Here is a 17,419-nt window from a genome sequence, read left to right on the forward strand (position 1 = left end):
GGACTCAGAGTCAAGAAGATTCAGTATGAAAGAAATAATAATTTTTAAACCTACATTAAAACATGCATCCGGGGGAATATAGGCATTTATCAGTACAAGTGATTTCCGTGGGTCATCCTTAACTAAGTTTAACAATGTTATTGCCTGGAACAAATTATTAGGGTCTAAGTAATAAGTGTAGTGCCATTTGATCTTGTTGGAAAGTAGGAAAGCCAACCCTCCCTTCGCATGACCTCTCCTCGAGGGAACTGCACTACCGTCCAACACGTAATAATCCTTTTCCGCCAAGAATTTCCCATCCGCCCAAGTCTCCTGTAGACAAATTACGTCAGCTTCTAAGCTATACAAATATAACAATTTTTCGGGACTATTCTTTAATCCAGCCGTATTCCACGAGATTATTTTTAAATCGATGTTAAAAATTGGAGTACGGTTTAGGAGCAGAGGTGGATTTACTTGATAGAACACCAGGCAACTAGCTCCATTTAGAATCATTTTCTACCAAAGTTGGTTGGGAGGGTAAAGGATTTTTATAGATCACTTGTCGTTCGTTTTTCGATACACAGATTTTTAATTCCTCGGTTTTTATTGAGGACCAATCTGAAATGCCTGGAGTTACTCCATAGGCTATCGACAAGTTTGTAGATCTTTCATTACATGTTTCCACAAAGAAAAAAGGGGTGACATCAATCCCCCTTATTTGTAATTCTTCAGACCATTGTAAAATATGATTTAATACTAGTTTTGAGTGAAATTTGACCCTTGCTATCTTCCCAACATCGGAGTTTAAAAGTGATACGTCTATATCATTTGACTGAATTAATTTCAAACTTTCAATCTCTCGAAAGCAGTTAAGGAGTACAGATCTATTTAAAATGAGATCAAAGTCAAAGAGTGGAATGAAATCTAAGAAAACTGTATCTACACTTTCCTTTTCAGGAGTGGATAATTTAAGGGCATGTTCAATTGCAATCATATCCGGAAAAGGTGTAGCTAAAGGATTAAGAACTGGTATTGAACCATTTGCAGTAATAATCTGTTCACCATACCCAGGGTAATTAGAAGGCCATAAAGAATCAATAGTCATGATTACTTTGTCGGATATAGTTTGACCAATTAATTCTTGAGATAAATTGGACACATAGTCTTGGGGAGAAATTTTTTCCGACAAAGTCTCTATGTTGTCTTCAAAATTAATTTTCCTCTGTCTTTTTTTAAAGAATCTACGGGTTGGTTTCCTCTTTTTTTCTCTTTGCTTTTATTGCTTGGCTATTACTGCCCTTTTCTCCTTATTTGAAGAATCTACGATAACCTCTTTTTCTTTATTTATTTGTGGTGTAAAAATTGGAAATAGATCTTTATTTAACATTTTATCAGGGTCAGTCAGAGTTTCTATTTCTTGATCAGGTTCGGCAACACAATTACCGCTGGCTGATTTTAATTTGCCAGCCGGACTACTCCCAGAGATAACCCCTATTTTTATTCCATTGAAATCTTGAGAGTTCTTATTTTGATCAACTTGAACTAAGTCTAAGGCTAAAGGTACGCCTTCGGACTCATTTATGGACTCCTTATCTTTACTCACTTTCACGTCTGATTAGCAGACTCATGATGCGAACCAGATTTGGTCCCATATTTACTATTTAGTAATACCCTAAGTATTTGGGTTACCGTATCTAGGACACAATCTGAGCTGCCGACACATTTTTCCAATAATAGTAAGATGGAAGATAGTAGATGTTCTAGGGAGAGTAAAGATTTGGATATTATATTGATCCTTTCCAGTGGGAGAACTAGGGAGAATATTATTCATATTAAGAACGGGGCTAGATGAAAAATTTACCTGAGATATAGAAAACTGTGATTTAATAGAGGGAGTACTTCTATTAAGTTGAAGCCCTGGCGTTGCTAATACGTCTTGGGAATTGGTATGATCCAAGACCATGTTGTGTACAAACAACAGAAGCTGACATTGGAAGCAGACGTACCCGTGGTAGAAGTATCCCCTTCACAGGCAAAGGGGTCCCATCCTTTTAACAGATGAACTGCTTACATCGTAAGGATCATCCATCCATCAGACAAGGCACCCAATAGAGTATGAGAACTACAAATAACGACCGCAGATACTCCAACGGTCGAGTCCAAATATCCAGGAACCCATAAGGTCTTAACGCTATCCTTTATACAAGAAACCTCATTGTGGAAGGAAAGGACACATGAGGTTAACTCCAACCACTCCAAAACTGTCCTGAGGAAGGTGTGCCATTATCTAAAGGCAGAGACACCGAAACGCGTCGACGCTTTTTCTTGTGCATTAGAATTCAAGCCCAGGAAATCTCTGTCATTAGGCCTATGGGTGAAGTAGAGATGTGTTAGAATATATAATAAGGGCCTTTGAATCTCGAAATCAGTAACAACCATACATGTGCTTTTTTGTTGGGGTTTGTTTCCAAGTCTAAATGTCATGTGCTTGATTTGAAATTTTAACATAGATAGGATGTGTTGTATCTGTGCTTCGTTTGTTATATGTAAGTTTAAACACTGATAAATTGCTTTTTTACTATTGTTTTTATCATATTGTTCCCCTAACGAGTTTCTCAATTTATTATGTAATGAATTGTGTTTTATTAATAAATGTAAATATCTTTTAATAAAAGTCTGTGAACGTTATTAACTAGTTTTTGACCAGTGATTACGAATGAGGTTCAGAATATCTAGAGTGAGTGAATGAATTCTCTTTTCCAGGGATTCTTCTTGACTTTTTGTGTACAATGTTGGACTGCTTTTTCTGAGTCTCTGTATCTATATCAGGAACGCTTGGATCCTCCTTAGGGGGTAGCGAGGGGTTATGTACTAATACCTCAGTTAGTTTCGTAAAGATGCCGTAGGAGGGTATAATATTATTTAATCTGGGCACCCCAGAAGCAATCTCTACATGCCTCTGTGGATCATGGGAATCAGGAAGGCCTCCCGCCGCAGTATCAGAGGAAGATTTCTCAAATAGTGACGTTGCCGAAGCATCCACCTGATTACTATTATCTTTTATTGAGAGTATATCTTCCTCTTCGTCTTTACCCTTAATTTCTTCAGGCTTTAACCCCTCAGACAAAGCTTTATCCTTTCCCCTTTCCCATAAACTATACAATTGACATTTACCCTTTAACTGTAGAGTAGCGGTATCTTTATTACGCAGGGGATTTGATTTTGTCTTAGAACATGACCTACCCACTAGTACACGCCCTGACCTTAGTTTTTTTGCCGTCATTTCAAAACCCAAACAAGCACCACCAAAAGTTATAAAGCAATAGTATTATACACCAAACGGAAACTATGATAGAGCAATGGGACCATAAGATGTATGTAGACAGATCTAATTTCAAAGCCTTCTGTAATTGCAATATGTCAAAGAATATAATTTGGAACAAACTTTTTAGAAAAGAGACCTATTTCATAAGATATTCCAAGGGAGAGGGCCCAGCCCAGCCTACTTCAGCCTCTGAGGGCCTCAGAGGGCCCGCCCTTTGCCCGGGCTCTGTCCCGCGAGCGCAGATAGGGAGGGACTTAAGAGAATGGTGGATGGGGGCGGGAAGAGGACCAGCTGCGGCTAATGACCCGCCACGCTGCTGGCTGGTCCTCGCAGTCCCGTAAGCCTCTTGGTCCTGGGCGCCTTCACCCGGTCTCGTATCCTCTACCAAAAAAAGGCACTTTCGCTCACTCTGCAGACGAGCGGCTCCCGTGAAGCGGGGGCCCGCGAGAGGAGGGGGTAGATCAGAGGAAAGTTCAAAGATGCAAATGTGCCCCCAACAGACTCCAGGAAACAGTCACGGTAATACCAGGTAGGCAGCACAAAGAGTTGGTTTTATCAGGCGGAGGATGGGGCGGGAAGAGGACCAGCTGCGGCTAATGACCCGCCGCTCTGCTGGCTGGTCCTCGCAGTCCCGCAAGCCTCTTGGTCCTGGGCGCCTTCACCCGGTCTTGTATCCTCTACCAAAAAAAGGCACTTTCGCTCACTCTGCAGACGAGCAGCTCCCGCGAAGCGGGCCGCGAGAGGTGGGGGTAGATCAGAGGAAAGTTCAAAGATGCAAATGTGCCCCCAACAGACTCCAGGAAACAGTCACGGCTCCCCATGCCATTCCAGTTTAAACCTGGCGATATGCAATTCAGTCTTGACCCTATTCCCCATGGGAACAGTCCAGCCCGAACTGCCAGGGCAAGTTCTGGGACTAAGGACCGGTTTCGGGCATTCATCCCTCATCAGCCAGGCTAGCTTGACTCCAGGTGAGAAATGCAAAAAGAACATGTGATGGGCAGGAATGTTGAACAATGTCACACATTCACCCTAGTACAGAGATCTGGGCCTAAATCCATTGTTTTGAAATGCAGAAATCTTAGTGGGACAGACACCTGTGACAAAATACTGGCACGCTGGGGATAATTCTTGGCTCATGGGCCACAAATGGCAAAATACTATTACGGGAATATTAGAGATAAGTGATAGCATATAGGACACAGGTGTGAAAAATACTGGCATACTTGAAGAGATTCTTGGCATGTGGATACTAGTGGCAAAATGCTGTTACTAGTACAAAGAAGGTAATTTATGGCATAATGGTGGACAAACTGGCAGGTGGGAGGTTGGCAAACAAGACAAAAATACTGGCCCTGACATAGTGAGGTCAAACTTATGATATATGAATGGCATAAATTGCAAAATTCTGGTACTAGCATAAGTTATGCCATTTGTGATATAAGAGGGTACCCAAGGATTATGGAGGCAACCATGACAAAATGCTGGCCCTGGCACATCGTATGTTATTTTTGACATATGGGGTCACCCATACCACATTTTGAAAGATATAGGATCAACTGTTGGGGAACGTCAAGTTTCACTGGCTTGGCACACTATGATAGGATTTTAATATTTAATGAGTGTCCATTTAGAGCCGATGTCATTTTAGTAAATTTAGAATGACAATTGTGCTTTAAAATGCACTATTTCATTCCATTCTTTAAATGTTTTCTCCGTGCTGGAGAAACCCCCTAGTAGAGGTCTGGCTTACTCACTTTGTTTCCTCAATACTATTCAGGGCAAGTATGATGCCATAAAACTTCCAAAGCTCAAGTCAGCACTATAATATATGTGGTATATAAAATAGACATTTGTCTGTGGTAAGTTGTTATACTAATGAAGAAATTATTATGAAACTTAAGCAATATCAATTATTGTGATGTTAGGGTCATGTGACATGACTTACTGGGAAAAAATCAGTGTCAAGGATCTTACGATGTCACTTCCTGTGATATCAGTAAGGTCAAATGGTATGTGATGTCACTTTCGCTGCCGCTGCCATTTTATGATCGATACCCGTGCTCACAGACAATTACCACTGGCTCAGAGCAGGTGTAAATTTCAGCTTTAAACCCACATAATCAGAAATTCCATGCAGAATATTGGCTGCAATAACTCTTTCTGCAGTTATTTCCCATTCTGTGGAGTTTAACTCATAATTGCAGGAATCACGTGAGGAAATTCCAGTCAGCATCCTCAAGGAACTTTGCGGTTCTTTTAATTGGCCCCAAAGAGTAGGAAGTATTGTGCCTCCCAGATTGCAATGCTTTGAAGTGTTCTTCTGCAGTGATCTTCCACATAGCTTGAGGTACCCTCTCCAGCTCCGGACACCAGATCCTTTTCTCCCATCTGGGACTGTAATTAGCTGCCCTGTGATGCTGAACATTCCTTTACTGCTGAACGATACTAGCCTGAAACTCCTGACTACCCTGCTTTAAAAACCTAAAAATATCCCTCTGGCTTCGTGGTGTAGGATTAGATGCATTTACACAGGACTTATCGGTTTGCGCTGCTTCCATCTGAAAAACATTTCTCTATGATCTCGAAAACACATGTATTTCACCATCTTAAACTGTGGAGGGTAAAGCCGGAGTTCCTGTACCTGCAGTATTGCTTGCATAGTCTGTTTTCTATGCCTGTTCCACGCGCCATATGCAAGACTCTTCAAGAACCGCCAGTTTCTCTGTGGGCGTGACATTGCAACAATATCCTGCAAAGTTTGGAGGAACCCCCGTGGAGTATATGTCCCAAACCCCTGCGTGCCTTAGCCCCTCTAATAACACTTGTGCTCTTGGGCATTGCTTACATAGATGTAATATTTATAAAATCCAGATACAATGGTGGCAAGGGGGTGCTTTTGTAATTACACTTGCCTAAAAACGCCTGGAAAACATAGGTGAAACAAGCAGTTCAGAAAATGCAATTTTAAATGGCTTTTCAAAATTTTTATTAGAGTGATGGAAAGAGAAAAAGAGAGAGAGAGAGAGAAACGAGAGAGAAAGAGTGAGAGTGACCACATGCTCAGGTTTTAACTTGTACATTTTTTGTATCACAAACTTAAAAATGTATTGTGACCGGTTTACCAAAAAAGATTGAAATCTTCACCCATAGAGATACTCCTTGAATGGATGCAAATGTACAACTTTTTAGAATTCACCAACATGGGGGCATATTATCAAGGAGGGCGTTAAAAATTATCGCCGTTTTAGCGGCAGAAAACTCCCGCTAAAGCGGCGATAATTGGCTTGATAATATGGCCTTGTGAATTCCAATAGAAGCCCGTGTTCTGGTGTGAACATGGGCTTCTATTTGAATTCTCCAGGGCATATTATCAAGCCGATTAGCGCCGCTTTAGCGGCAGTTTTCTGCCGCTAAAACGGCGACAAATTTTCCGCCCTGCTTGATAATATGCCCCTCTGTGAGTACTGAACTCAATAAGCTCTGCCAGTCTTAGTTTTCCAGGCATACTACTGGCAATCAAACATGGAAAAGTTGATGGGACCACTACCTGCAAAGTGTCTGACCCCTGGCAATTGCTTGGGGTAGAGTTTTTCACCCAATGTGCCACTCTAGACAGAGGGCCTGATTTAGAGTTTGGCAGATGGAGGAAAGGCAGACACTCACAAAGTGGGAGATTATTTTTGAAAAATAAAAAAAGAATAACCCCCACACCATGGGATTATGCTCCTGTGGTATGGGGGGGGGGTCATTTTTCCTTTTTTTACTGTCCTTTACTGCCAGTATACACCTGATGATGTCTGACAGAAAAAAAAGCACTGAGACTCTCCACTTAACAAAGGGCTGACAGTCGAATGGCTTACCTCCAATGGAGTCCACTCTGTCGGGCTGTTGGAGGAAAGTTTACATTGACTGAGTACATTTTACTCCATTAGCATAAATATTACTCCATTAGTGTAAAACGTGCGGTCCACCCATCTCAAAATCGGCCAGGTGGACCTTGAGTTTGGCAGACAAGAAACTCCATTGCCATTGCAATAGACCACCTGTCTATCAAACGGTAAACCAGTTACAGTTGAACACCTACTGCAAATCAGTACTGACCCTGTTCCTTTAAGGTACAGTTCACCCTGAACCTCAGTCAGCTCCCCATTCTTCTATACTCTGTAGTTGCTAAGTTCTCATTTCTTAGGACCAGCTGGATAGATGTGTGCCTGCTGAACTGACCCACCCGTAACCTACTGTCAAATGTTCCATTCCTTGTAAAGTAGCGTTAGAAATTGGGTCTCTAGTTGGCAGAGGTATGCACCCTGTCCAAGTAGGGACCCCAATCCTAGTCAGTACAGGTCAGATACATACCTTAAATTAACCTGTGCCTACCCTCTGGTAGCTTGGCACAGAGCAGTCAGGCTTAACTTGAGAGGCAATGAGTAAAGTATTTGTGCAACACAGTGAAGCAGTGAAGACACCACACAAAAATCACTCACACCAGGTTAGAACGACACAGCTTAATTTAATGAATAATACAAGACCAAAACAACAAAAAAACAATAAGTAGAACCAGAGTTATGAATTTCTAAACATTACATTGAGAGATAGTGCTTGAAAGCACTAAACTAAACTAAAGAAGTGTGGCTCACCGGTTAGAGGAGGCAGACCCGGATGCAGAGGTCAGACCCGGGACCAGTGTTCAATCCCTGATGCGGCAGGGTCTTGAGCTCATAATGTCCACGGACTCGATAATTCTCGCCTCGGTACCTACTCGAATCATGGGTTCCCACTCTGCAACTCTGGGGAATAGCTTGCTTAATCTCCACTACGGCCCCACCGTGATGGGATGCCTGGCTTTCACCTTGGGGAGGTCCAGTACGGGGTTATCTCGCAGGGAAAAGCCAGGACGGGTTCCCAAAGCAAGCGCCTTGAGACTTTACGGTGAAGGGCGCTATATAAGAACGTATGATTTACGATTTTTATTTTAACGCCAACCAGGGGCATCTAGGCGCGCTTGACCGAGATAAATCCAAAACTTCAGGCCAACCACAATGGAGCATGGATCAGATTCAAGGATCAACCTTGTTCTGATTCAAAACATCTTGTTTTAGGATGAGTTGAGGGAGGCGATGAGTCGGTTCTGATCCTTAGGATTTGTAGGTGATGCATCATTGTCAAGACGAGCACTCAGGAATGCATCATTTTTCAGCAGGCCTGGATGTAAGCGATGTGTCATCGTCGAACCGAGCTGCCGGCAATGCGATGTCTGTGTCCTCAGCGGCGATGCGTCTGCGTAGAAGGGAGATGCGTCAGTTCTGACCGGAGCAACAAAGGCAATGCATGGATTTTTGCAGAAAATTGCCAGACAACACGCTTCTACGGGCCCAAGACTGGATTGGCACAACTTGACAGGGCAAGAATTACAGTTGGCAGGGTCCAGAGGCTGCAGCAGGGTTGTTAGTAGTCTTTGATGTCCCTGAGACTTCAGAATAGGAGGCAAGCCAGCAGGCCCTTGGAGTTACTTTGGTTCTGAAGATGTAAACATGCAAGTCCAGTCCTTCTCACTCCCAGGCAAGGAGGGCAGCAGGGTAGGCACAGCAAAGCAGGAGTCCAGCACAGTCCAGCAGAGTGACAGTCATTTCAGCCACAAAGCAGTTTTTCTTGCAGGCAGAATGTCCTCAGGTCCAGAAGTGTACTCAGTTGGTGTTGTCATGGATCCAGTACTTATATACCTAGTTGTGCTTTTAAAGTAGGGTAGACTTCAAAGAGAGTCATTTGAAGTGCAGAGTGTCCACGCCCATCCTGCTCTGGCTTCAGTACTGGGGGTGTGCAGCTCTTTTTGTGGGGATAGGCACACTCTTATTCAGGTGTCAAATCCTCCCTCCCATCAGCTTGGTTATGGCCCACCAGGATGCTAATGGCACATCAGACACACCTAAGCTCTCTTCGGGTCGGGCTGTTTAGAGGGAATGCACAAAGCCCAGCTGTCACCCATCCCAGATGTGTAATCAGAGACAGGCAGAGGCACAGCATGGTTAAAGTAAGAACATAACAACTTTCTAAAAGTGTACCAAATTTTCAAAAACACATTATTGGACGTATTACAAAATTAAATTAGTCCTTCAACAATGAGAACAACAGATGAATCTGTGAATCCATTCATCAATCCAACCGGAGAGAAAAGTTGAATGTTGCTCAAACTGCTTTTATTTCCAAATATTGCAGATGAAATAAAGTTTATTGAGAAAAACTCAGATTACAAGATAACAGTAGTATCCAAAGTGAAGACAGTTACTCCCAATGCATTTCGGGTTTTAAAGCAGCTCTTCGTCCGGGGAATCTGAAACGTCAATACCATAAAATCAGTTGAACAATTTACTTATAGTAACATCCTGAAGAGAATGGAGTAATGACAATAGGCTCAAACGGGGGAGGGTTATATGCATGTGACGCTAATGTGTGGTGGAGCTCTACAAAATCACCAAAGTGCACTGTAGAGAAGGCTACAGAAACCTCTAGCAAAAAGAAACCAGTGAGAAAACCACCATGTGTTCACTCTATGTAATTGACTAAACACTAAAAAAGTCACAGCCAATAGTACACCAGTAAAAGAAAAGAAACCGAGTGACGAGTTCACACCGATGTAACATGCAAAAGCAAGCGGATAACCAATTGCATACCTCGGAAACCGTAATCGTCAACGAATAACAAATAAGGGGGTCCAAACAGACACCAGCTGTAATAAAGCAAAAGTTCAGAAACTGAACTAAAAAAAACAAATGTCACAATGCTCTACAAACTCCTTGAAGCTTACTGTGTCGAATAATGTGAGTGAATATTAAGAACAGCCAGTGCAAGGGTGATCTCCGCGAAAAGCAAGTGCAAAGATCCGCGTTTGATGAATCTTTATCGCGGTACGCGGATGCCAACCATGAAGTAACTAATGTGCACCATGTCCATAGATATAGGACTGATGAGTAAAGACAAGTGTTTGTGTGAATAAAGATAGTAACCAAAAGTGTAAAAAACTGCATGCTGGTAAAAGTAAAAAGAACCAAATATCAATATAATCACATGATCCATGCCACAGAGCACAACAAAAACACTTCTGCACCGTGTGCGTTAACATATGAGATGGGACTCGTACAAAACAATTCTGTCAACAAAATAGCCAACTGATTAACGAGTCCAAGCTGGCATGGAGACACAAATAAAACTAAAATGCCTGAAGTGTGAAAATTATTGACACACAAACTTAGATACATCTGCTGCACAGTGATTCCAACTGGGTGAGAAATAAACAATAACACAGACATCACATGTATGAAGGGGTGATACAGAACTATGCTGATCGATTAAACAGTTAAATTCAAAGACACCATGTGAAGGTAAATAACCCTGGACAAATGCAAACTGAAATGCAGGCAGCTGGATGTTCATATACACAGAGTTATTAGGTTAACAGGCATTAATAAAAGTGGTAGCTGAAAGAAACCAAGAGAAAGTGCAATGATGTAACATAAACTAACTGACCTCATGAAAGTAAAAATGATATAAAAAAAGTGCAAATGCATGATACAAAATGATCAAAAATATGAAATCATGATATAGACATGAAACATGATGTGGTGAAGAAAATACAATATGTAACATTAAAATGTAATATGTGATGCTGAAAGCAATAACGAAATGTAACAAAAGTTCCTCAAGTTCAAATGACAATTAGCTTTCACAAGAAACAGGACAAGTCGAGTTTATCATTCAGACCTTTCGGTGTAAGAGTATCCACAAACCATATCGAGTGTGTGTCATGTTGAGATAACAACCTTGACATGTCTCTATCTGGTTGAGTCTTAACCACCTCTAAAACAGTAAATCTTAACTGCATAATTGGGTGATGATGTGTGAACCAATGTTGTGCTAGTGGTGAACTGAGGGTCTTGGTTCTAATTCTACTCTTATGTTCAGTGATGCGTGGGAGCAGTGATCTCTCAGTTTTACCAACATAATAGAAGCCACAAGGATACCTAATTGCATAGATGACGTGTTGACTGTTGCTATCACCCGTGAAATTAAGATTAATATGTTTGCCAGACCAGGGGTGAGAGATGCTCTTGCCAACTAATACATTTTTGCAGTGAGAACAGTTCAGGCATTTGTCCATGCCTTTTGGTACAGCTGTGAGAGCTGCAGCAAGCTGGGTGAGAATTACCTTCAAGTTGTGTGATCTTTGTAAGCGAATAATAGAGGATTAGAAAAAATCCATATAAAGTCTGGATAAGACTATGGTATATCCCACCGACGTAACAAATTGTTCCCTACCCAAAAGGGAGAGCGGAAGTGCCTTCCACCTCACCACATCCCTCTTAAATCGAGTCAATGGGGGGGCCCACGTTTTTGGCATACCTTAACTTTGGGTCCAACGTAACATAAATGCCGAGATATCGAAACCCTATCGGTTCAATTTGTATCAGGCAGGTGCTTGGGATTATCGGCGGATCTCCTCTAAGGACAAAGAACACTGATTTCGACCAGTTGATTGCAAAGCCGGAGTATCTCCGGAATATGGCAAGCACATCAAGAAAACGTATCAAGGATCCCCTAGGATTGGTGAGGTAAAGCAGGACATCATCTGCGTATAACGAGATGTTGTCCTTCCATTCCAGCGTCCAACGCAACCCTCTGATTGACTGATCCCATGCCGCCAAAGGCTCAAGGACCAGGGCAAATAGGAGTGGGGACAAGAGACATCCCTGTCTCGTTCCTCTGCCCAGAAGGAAGTCAGCGGGCTTTCGATTATTCACCACTACCCTGGCAAGAGGATCGGCATACAAGAGACGAACCCAGTTAATAAATCCCGGTCCAAAGCCCATCTTCCCCAGGACTGCGAACAAATAGGGCCCCTCAACTCGATCTCTAGAAGCCATGGTGGCATCTAGAGATACCAGTACTGCCGGCTCCTGTAACGTTGGGGCCCTGCCCATTATCCCGTGCAGCCTCTGCAGGTTAAGAGCCGTATTACGAAGCGCCATGACGCCGGATTGATCCGGATGTATCAGGGTGGTGATAACTTTAGCTAGCCTCGTCGCCAGTAGCTTCGCCAGGACTTTAGGCTCAGCGTTTAGCAACAAAATGGGTCTATAAGAGGAGCAGAACGTCCTGGGCTTACCTGCTTTATGAATGACCACAATATTCACTACTCACTGGTCGTACGGGAGCTGACCCCTCTCTTCACTCTCTACAAACATGGAGCGAAGAAATGGTACAAGTCTGTTTGCACTCAATTTATACAGTTCAATAGGGATTTCGTTCAGGCCCATGGCCCTCCCGGAGTGCACTCCTCTGATGGCCTGCCCTACTTCATCATTTGTGAGTGGGGAATCTAAGTATTTCTGGTTATCATCCGACAGCGTGGGCTTCTGAATCTCGTTAATCATGGCAGCATTTTCATCCTCCGTGTATATCCCCTGCGGAAGTGTAGACTTCCCAATAGTATTCCGAGAACTCATTTGCTATGGCTTGCGGGTCAGTAATCGTCTCAGAATCACCTCTCTGCAACTCCGGTGCCAGCCGCGATGCCCACGCTCCCTTCTCAAACCACGCTATCAGTTTGCCTGCTTTATCGCCATGTTCATAGATCCTGCTTTTAGTCTCATCGTGCTGTGATCTGCCCTATCTCTAGCTAGGCCCCTACATTCATCCTGATGAAGTTTCAACCGGTACACCCCTTCAGGAGTGGCGTCCCTAGATACCTCATTCTCCAACCTGATCACCTTCGCCTCTGCCCGTTGTATTTCGACCTGTCGTTTCTTCTTTTTCGCCGCAACCAAAGATAAAACCTCCTCTCGAATAACATTTTTATACGCCTCCCACAGGGTCTGTGCTGAGTTTACCGAATCAGTATTCTCTTGAAATGTACCTTTCCGTTCTTTTAATGATTTCCTTCTTGGTGGCGGGGTCTCTCAAGTGCCATGCATTGATAGGGGCTACTCTACCCACATCAGAGTGGCCCGTTTCCAACTGGAGCCAAATTGGTGAGTGATCAGAAACTCCCCCTCCCAGGTGCCACACCTCCCGGAACGCCGCCGCCTGGGCCGCCGGTAGTACTAGTCAATTCTGGGCAGGGCGTGGTGTGCGGCGGACACGTGTGTATAATGTACCCCGCTAGGGTTGTTCAACCTCCAACCATCGATAAGCTCTGTTGTTTCTAAGAAGTCGGGAAGCCACCTCTGCACCGGCTCAGAGTTCGGGCCGGGTGCGTTTCTACCTCTCCATCCATCACCGCGTTAAAGTCCCCCCCCCATCACCAGCAGGCCCAGCGGCAAAGTTAGGAAGATAGCACCCAGGTCTTGGAAACTGTCTGTTTGCAGGCCGGGTGGGACATAGACGGACATGAAAGTGACAGTTTTCCCCTCCCACTGCCCCGAAACGCCGATGTATCGGCCTCAATGGTCAGCCCATGTAGCCTGTACGGTTAGGGGAAAGGAGTTTTTTACCAAGACACATACTCCCCTAGACCCCGTGGTGAATCCTGCGTGCACCACCAGCTTATAACCCCCTTTGTGTAAGGCCATTCAACGATTACCAACCAGATGTGTCTCCTGTAGTAGCACTACATCTGGAGAATGCCGCCTAATCAGCTGGTTCACCATTCCTCTCTTGATTTTGTCTCCAAAACCTTTCACATTCCAACTAATCACATTTATCCCAGATCCTCGTCTAACAGTTGACATTGTAATGGTAAGGAATCAGCCCAGTCATAGCTTTGTCACCAGATTCAAAAGGAAAAAGAAAACAAATTGCAAACAATACTGCACACAATACAATCCCAAAATCGAAAAGCCCCACCTGTCCCAACCCCCATCCCTCTTCCCTGCACCCCTGCATATGGCTGTCGCCCATCCCCAACTAGCAGTGTGCCTGCCGCCCAATACCTAACCTACAAACTAACTAAAGGTAGTAGCGAGGAGGAGGACCAACACCCCGCCCCCCTCCACCCCCCCAAACACATCCCCGGAGTCTGGGGCAATCCACAGCAATCATACAGTTAAATGGGTCTAGTCAAGAAATAGGCTGCGGAACCACCCCACCCCCTGACATTCCAGTACTGTGTGTAGATTCCTACGGCCTTCTTCATTCTTGTTCCCGCTGTTCATCTCCACCACCTTGGTCTCGTTCCTCCGGCCCGCTCGGATGCCTGCTGTCTAACCAGTCCAACACCACCTCAGGGCTATCAAAATAGAAAAATCTGTTGTTATTTTTGTACCATCTGAGTAAAGTCCTGGAAAAAGGAGATGTTGCATTCTCAAACCGCAGGGGGGTCCCCGCTCGAGCTGCCTACAAAATCACATTTCTGTCACGAAAATTCAAGACTCTCCCGATCATCGGGCGAGGGGCGGCCCCGGGCCTGGGCCTCCCCCCCGGTACTCTGTGGGCGCGCTCAATTGTGAAAAGGTTACTCAGTCCCTTGGGCTTAAGGTGGTTGAGGACAATGTCTTCGACAAACAGATCCGGAGACAGGCCCTCTGATTTCTCGGGCACCCCAAGGATGCAAATGTTGTTACGCCTATCCCTTCCCTCATACTCTTCAAGTTTACGATCCGTCAGAGCGTGTGAGGTCTTCAGGTCTCTTACCTCCTGCTGCAGCAACGCCATATCATCGATCAAACTTGCTGCCTTGATATCGAGTGATTTAACCTTTTCACTTGCCTTTGTAAGATCTGCCTGTATCAAGTTGACCTCAATCGTGACTGTGTCCAATTTGTTATCTAAAGCTTCCATTTCTTGGCCCAGGGACGCCTGAACTCCATTTATGGCTGCCATGACATCCGTGAGTGTTGGTTCAGTGGGAGAGCCCGTGTAGTCTTCCCCCGCCGACTGATCCCTTTTCATTTCTGTAGGGGAGCCTGTTGGCATAGTATAGCGGTCCAACTTGTTAGACTGAATATATTTAGACCCCTTGGAGGATCTGGGCAGGGACTTTTTGGAATCTGGCCTGGTCGCCATCTAAACGCCGTTACTTCATCGCTACCAGTCGCAGATCTTAAGAACGCACCCGGGGCCCAGGGTCTTGGGACTTACCGCGTGCTTTCCGGCCACCCCGCGTCTATCCGCTGAGTCGCCGCATTCCAAGGAGTCGTGGCCAGTACATGTCCAGGCCCCCTAGCCAGCAAACAGGGGGGCGGTCATCATGACAGACACGTCACCAATGCTGGTCATTCAACAAGACAATTGCCAGTTCATCAAACACCAGCGCCCACACCTCCTGCCTTACAAAGAAATCAGTGTTATCCACCTTCTCGACTGCGGGGTGCAGGGACTGTAGATATCACAGGGCCACTCCTTTCCAGACGTTACACCATGTTTACCAGCAGCCCGATGACTCACGCGACCCCCACAGCCAGTGTTCAATATTGGAAGGTCCACGGGGGGCTTCACCCCGTCGTGGTGCCACATAGTCACACGCGTCTCTCCACAGCAGTCTTTGCAGGAGAATCGCACTGCAGCACTTCTTCACTGCTGTAGGGGCCAAGCATGTATATATAGGATGTGAACAGTTGTACAGTATTGTCAATTAAATTGGATTTTCAATTATAAAAAGTAGCTTGTCGTATTGGACGATGCACCCACGGTGTTAGAGTAGTTACTGAGGGATATATCAATCCTATAAAGATATAGAATATATGTATATAGCACAATTAGTTAGATGCTGTCAAAATAATAGTAAATCTAGATGATTGGTTAACTAAAACTACATTTTTCTTGTTATAGTATCACTTGACTACATAGAAAATACAGAATTCCTGAGGAAGGCTAACCGCCGAAACGCGTTGAAGAGGAATTGGGTCTGTATTCTGTAAAATTACTGTACATTTTAATTGATGAATCTATGATTGAATATTATAATTGATTGTATATGGTCACATGTAACAATATGCACTTTGTAAAGACAAAAAATACATGAATTATTTTTAGAAAAAAGGATATATATAATAAAATGTGAATAAAATCTATTTTGATACAACAAATAAAAAATAAATAAAACAGTAAACAAAATTTACACTTATCTATTAGCATCTGAATTTTTGTTCAGCGTCTAACCTGTGTGGTCTAAATACTTGCACGTAACCCGGGGCGATTTCGTAAATTTCTAAAAAGTAGGGGCCAAGCACGCCAGGCCGTGTCCCATCTCGGGCCACACCGCCCGACACACCGTAAATCTCCCCTCCGGAGCTGGGCGTCCCTGTGGCTACGGACGCCCGCCACTCAGTTGAATCACTTGCCACTTTCTTCCGGCCACTGGGTCACAGCTCTGGCCCCTCCGTGCATGGGGGACAATGCAGCATAGTTACGTCTGCCTCAGGGGGTCAACACCGCTCACGGCCCACCGAGGCCTCAGCACATACTGCACTCCCACTTTGTGTCGCCACGTCTAGCCTCCGCTGGTCCCGGGCCGCCGCCCTAAGAAGCAGTGCTTCTTTCCCACGCGAAACATAGGTTTCCGAGGTATGCACTTGGTTATCTGCTTGCTTTAGCATGTTACATCAGGGTGAACACGTCTCTCTGGTTCTTTTCTTTTATTGATGTACATGTGGCCGTGAATCTTTTAGTGTTTAGTCAATTACATAGAGTGACACATCACGGTTCTCTCACTGGTTTCTTTTGCTGAAGGTTTCTGTAGCCTTCTCTACAGAACACTTTGCTAATTTTGTAGAGTTCCTCCACACATTAGCATCACATACAAATGCCCCTCCTCCATTTGAGCCTTTTTTCATTATTCCCTTCTCTTCAGCATGTTACTATGAGTCACTTGTTCAACTGATATTATGGTATTGACGTTTCAGATTCCTCTGGTGAAGGGCTGTTGTAAAGTCCGACATGCATTGGAAGTAACCGTCTTCACTTTGGATACTTCTAATATCTTGTAATTTGAGTTTTTCTCAATGAACTTTATTTCATTTGCAATATTTGGAAATAAAAGCAGGTTGAGCAACATTCAACGTTTCTCTCCAGTTGAATTGATGAATGGATTAACAGATTCATCTGTTTTTCTCATTGTTGAAAGACTGACTTAATTTTGGAATACGGCTAATATAGTGTTTTTGAAGATTTGGTACACTT

This window comes from Lissotriton vulgaris, chromosome 2_1 (genome assembly GCF_964263255.1).
Source record: "Lissotriton vulgaris chromosome 2_1, aLisVul1.2, whole genome shotgun sequence".
NCBI lineage: Eukaryota > Metazoa > Chordata > Amphibia > Caudata > Salamandridae > Lissotriton > Lissotriton vulgaris.